We start from the raw sequence: 5703 nt of genomic DNA on the forward strand, positions 1-5703 counted from the left end.
CGTCCGCCTCCCATGCCGGAGACCTGGGTTCGAGACCCACTCGGAACAAGAACGAGGTGTGGCGGTGAGGACCCGGGAGAGAGGGGTTACACACACAAGAAGACTTTTCCAGAGTTTATCATCATGAATCTGTGACACGTTCAGAGACGGTGAGCCGCATTCATACACAGAATTGCAAAGGCTAGCAAACAAAAACAATCTCTTGCATTCATTTTGATAATGGCTTGTATTAAAGGAGCAAGTGGTGTTTTTTTGCTGTCTCTCTAACATCAGGTTCTGAGCTCCTAACGGTTCTTGATTTGATGCCTTCATAAATGAAGCCATACTACAGCACCGCGCCTCAAAACTTCATCAGAGGTAAAATTCAATTGCAATGGAGACTACAGATATTGGCCTATGTCAGGAGGGTCTTTTAGGATTCACAAAACTTGGGATGGATGGATGGATGGATGGATGGAGAAATAGACAGTCTAATGGATGGATGGATGGATGGATTTTTAGGATTCACAAAATTTGTCTCAGATGGCCAAATTAATACAGAGTGCACCAGATTTAAACACCTTCCAATTCAAATAATGTAACATATAAGACATTGCTGTATACAGTAAGTGAAGCAAATGTAAATTTGCATGCAAGCACCGACAATCATATTTGCATCCGTGTCAAAATCCATTGGACTCTTGTGAGATTTCACCATAGGATGTCACAAAAGGCCACCAAAATAACATGGGTTACTCTAATTGTTTTATCGAATTATTTTAGCATGAGCAGACAGTTTCACAACAAAGTATTGTGTAGGAATAACAAAACTATTTCAAAGTACCCATGATGTAAAAAAAGAAATACAAAACTGAGAAAAGCCATCGCTGCACATGTTCCAGAGATTCTGTCTATCAGAGTCTATCAGAGATTCTGAAGATCTGCCGGATGCACAAAATTACTTCTGAAGAGTCTGTAAGCCAGGAGCTGCCAGCCAAAAATCAGTATCAACAACCCAGAGCCTGCAAGAGACCGTCAGCATTACATTATTACCAGTCTGTGATGCACTGAGCATGTGTTTAATACGAGATGAGAGCCCTGATTTCACTTTAATACACGGTCTCTAAAGCGGTGACACAAATGTATGGGTCAGAATTATTGATTTTTCTCTTATGCCAAAAATCATTAGAATATTAAGTAAAGATCATGTTCCATGAAGATATTTAGTAAATTTCCTACCATAAATATGTCAAAACTTCATTTTTGATTAGTAATATGCATTGCTAAGAACTTCATTTGAACAAATTTAAAGATGATTTTCTCAATATTTAGATTTTTTTGCACCCTCAGATTCCAGATATTCATATAGTTGTATCTCGGCCAAATATTGTCCTATCCTAACAAACCATACATCAATGGAAAGCTTATTTATTGGAGCTTATGACTGGTATTGTGCTCCAGGGTCACATATGATCAGATAGAAAGCCTGCCCTTTGACCTTTAACAGGGATGTCCAATCCTGCTTCTGGAGCTCCAACACACTTGCATTCAAATTCTTGAAAGAAATCTTCTTTTAAATCATCATAGATAAGTTAGGATAGCCTCAGACTTGTCTTAAATCCCCAAAGGCAAGAATGAGAAATTTGTGAATTTATTGAGTTCAAATTAATTATTACAACATAACACTAGCTACATTTAATAACACTGTGGACTTCAATTCAGAATTCAGCAACAACTCTACAGAAACGAGTCTTGATTGCCCAGATCTTGAGACAGGCTCTTTGAAAGTAACTACTCAAAACCGTGGTCATGACTAAAATAGTGTGCGCGCTTATGATTATTACAGTAATCTGCAGGCAGCGCAAAAAGACAAGCCTTGAAGTATTTTTCATTGTGTACACCAGTGAATTCTTGGCAAGAACGGTCATTTATTCAATCAGATAAAGATTTTTTTCTTCTTAGGAACCATATAAGATGTTCTTTAGAACATAAATGAGAACTTACAGATAATTCTTTCAAGAATTGCACTTAGGAACATATTTTACAAACTTCTTGGAAGTGATCTAAATTTATTTATTAAGAAGTCTTCAGAAGTTTATTTATTTTTGTGAATCCGGCCCCAGGTGTGTTTAATTGGGATCGGACAGGTCTGGACCCCCCAACCTATAAGCAATTCAACAACAGACAACAATTATGAGTGATATGTGATAGAGACTTAGACGTTGTGGATGAACGTCCCTTCAGACTGTAAATTTGGGAATCATTTTGATACCCGAGCTACCAGATTTGATGACCCATAAGCTTTTATGGAGAAAAGAGGACCGACTCAGCAGTGAATTCTTGGTAATTATTCATTTTCTTGGTTATATATTCTGTATGTTTAATTGGTTTTATGTGATGCTAAACTGTATGACAAAGGCTAAAATGACAAATGTTTCAGTGACAAAGCTTTTCCAAAAGAGAGAGCTTACCGAGAGCAATCCACCAGTGCTCTGTCGGGGGAAAATCAGCCATAACTGAAACCAAAGTCACAGTGAAAACAGGTTCAAAAAGTCCTCATGTACTTTTAAAATTACTATTTTACAAAACATTTATCATACAATACAATACAATAGACGTTTATTTGTATAGCACATTTAAAAACAACTAGTGTTGACCAAAGTGCTTTACAAGGCTAAAAGAAACAGACAATAATGACACAAAGCATTTAAGCACTAGAGAAACAATAAAAGGAAAAAAAAATAAATAAAAGCCTAAAAAAACAAAACACTAATATACATATATACATACATATATCATAGACACATGCATATCGTCAATGCAAATACTATAAGTTCATGCAATGAAAATATCTAAGACGGGATAAAGTTGTTCACAAATGATCAAATTAATTGCAATAAATCACATCTATCAATCACCAGTCAATCATCTATCAATCATTCAGACATTTGCCTACATTATTAAACCATGCAAATAAAGTATTGAGTAGAAGAGAAAAAAAAATGTATGTAGAAGCCAATCCATTTAATGTGTCCAAGGTGGACTTGTTCAAACAGGACATTCATAGTATATTTTAATTGTTAGTTTATGTTGTATATGTTATATTTATATTGCGTCTCACTGTTCTTTAGCGCCTCACGCCATGAGCGCCATGTTTTCTGTCGTCTGACTGCAAACTCACAATAACATGAAGCTAATACTTCAAGCTTTTTACAGATTTTGGCCAGTGGCAGGATTCATTATATCAGCCTTGCTGGTGAGCAACCCTTTTGTTAAACATATTTTATTGTTAAGCATTATGTAATTTTCCAGAACTGCAACTCTAGTTCACAGGTAAAGAAATGCCATAATTCGGTGCATCCACTAATCTAATTCACTCAAACAACACAGTACAGGTAAACTAGACTCACAAAAGGAGCCGCAAGCCAAACGAACCGGCTGATGTTTTGCTGTAGTCTGAGGCTGTCAGTGGTGTTGTGTGGATAAAGATGCTTTTCCACTAATGGATGTTATTCAGTAGAGTCTGTGGCTCTCAAAACTCTGATGTACTTATATGACTGCAGCATGACAGAGACACGTCACGTTTATGTATCGTATTGATCTCATATGTGAGCCTGGAGCACAAAAGCGGTCTCAAGTCGCTGGGGTATATTTGTAGCAATAGCCAACAATACATTGTATGGGTCAAAATTATACACTTTTCTTTTATGCCAAAAATCATTAGGATATTAAGTAAAGATCATGTTCCATGAAGATATTTTGTAAATTTCCTACCGTAAATATATTAAAACGTAATTTCTGATTAGTAATATGCATTGCTAAGAACTTAATTTGAACAACTTTAACGATGATTTTCTCAATATTTAGATATTTTTGCACCCTCAGATTCCAGATTTTCAAATAGTTGTATCTCAGCCAAATATTGTCCTATCCCAACAAACCATACATCAATGGAAATATTATTTATTCAGCTTTCAGATGATGTATACATCTCAATTTCGAAAAATTACCCTTATGACTTGTGGTCCAGGGTCACATATGTCCAGGAAATGTTCACTCTTGATCCAAGGAAAAACATTTTTAAGGTCAAAGGATCCAAAAGAGAAAATTGTGACTTTTTCTTCTTTTTTTTTGAATGGAATAATTTCTTGGAGTTTAACGCACCTGAGCCTTCAATCAGCTGACCTGTGTTTGGTGCAAACACATCAGCTGCTGTTCAATGACTGTTGTGACCAAGTAAAGCCAGTAAACATGGTAACTTGAATGATACACACAAGGACACGAAAGCATTTCTTGCTGATTACTATCTGACATGTTAAGAACTAAAACAATAAAATTGTTCTAAATTGTTCTAAATTAAAAATACATTTTTTTTTTTACAAAAATAAAGAGATCATAGACACACAATGTGTATTTTTAGCATCAGTCCTATAAAAATGTGAAAACTGTGATAAATATTACATTTGTTATCATTTGATTGTTATGAGGGACACATGAGCAGTAGGTAGGTGTTTGTTTTATAACAAATTATGTGTAAAATCTAAAGGTATACGAAAATAAAAGGTCTTTAATGCCTGAGGTGGGAAAATAAGATTTTTGGAGGTCAGATATTTGCCTAATGATGTGGGGTATTTAGAATATGAATCATATGTAGTTGAAAAAAATAAAAAGTATATTCCGAGTTGAAATGTTACCGAGCCCCAGGAACGACCGACTCATATGCAACTCTATTATAAGTAAATTGGCCCACAGTCTTCCATTGCAAGGACATTTCCATAAACATGATTTTTGCTCGTCTTTCACAAACTGTGGGACGAGAGATTATATTTTTCTGTGCTTGTTGACAGCATGATACAGCATTGCTTGATTTGCACTCATAATGTTCCTTTATCATGGGTTCAGGTTAATTGATCGAACTGATTTGACCAAATATGTTTAACCTCAAGTCTTCATGAAGTATGTGGATGTTCTCACCTGCTACGGTCAGAGCGACGTGCAGCAGTGTGACAGTGATGGCGTAGTCCCACACCTCCACGCGCCCAGAACATACGTCACCTCCGTGGAGATCACACTCACTGCACAACACGTCTAGCTGTGCACATGATTAGTAACCAGTGGTGTGATGTAACGAAGTAATAATACTTCATTTACAGTACTTAAGTATTTTTTGGGAGTAGCTGTACTTTACTTGAGTTTTTATATTTCAGCCAACTTTTACTTTTACTCCACTACATTTCCTAAATAAAATGTATACTTTTACTCCGATACATTTCCCCGAAGCATTGCGCGCACCACCGCGGATGATTCATTTTCCACTCAAGTCGAGTCTGGAGTGTGCGATATACCGCATCGTCTGCGATAATATGGTAAGTGTTGTTGTAACGATGTGCGATCTGATATTCACACACCAAATCACACACAGAGTGCACACACGTTGATTTATTAGTCTATTAAAACTAAAAATTCCAGGCATTCTAAATTGTAGATGGCAAAAATGCTTCTGTACGCTTTTTATATTTATATAATTTAATACAGTTAACTTAATCTATATCATGCAAAGAGTACCATTTTTCTTTAGATATCAGCATGATAACACATTTAATAATCATTTTATACAAGTTCAGTAAAGCAATAAGTGGCTTACATTTTAAACATAATATTGCTTGTTTTGCTCAATTTTGCTAATGAAAATAGTTCCAAACAAAGATCACAGCACTGTTTTGC

General features: G+C 35.8%; 1 pseudogene; it reads right to left on the reverse strand.

The window, feature by feature from the left end:
- Nucleotides 1-829: 829 nt before the first annotated feature.
- Nucleotides 830-5703, reverse strand: part of LOC107656873 (transmembrane protein 244-like) — an 11658-nt pseudogene continuing 6784 nt past the window's right edge.

Source organism: Sinocyclocheilus anshuiensis, unplaced genomic scaffold (assembly GCF_001515605.1).
Source record: "Sinocyclocheilus anshuiensis isolate Anshui unplaced genomic scaffold, SAMN03320099.WGS_v1.1 scaffold5486, whole genome shotgun sequence".
Taxonomy (NCBI): Eukaryota; Metazoa; Chordata; class Actinopteri; order Cypriniformes; family Cyprinidae; genus Sinocyclocheilus; species Sinocyclocheilus anshuiensis.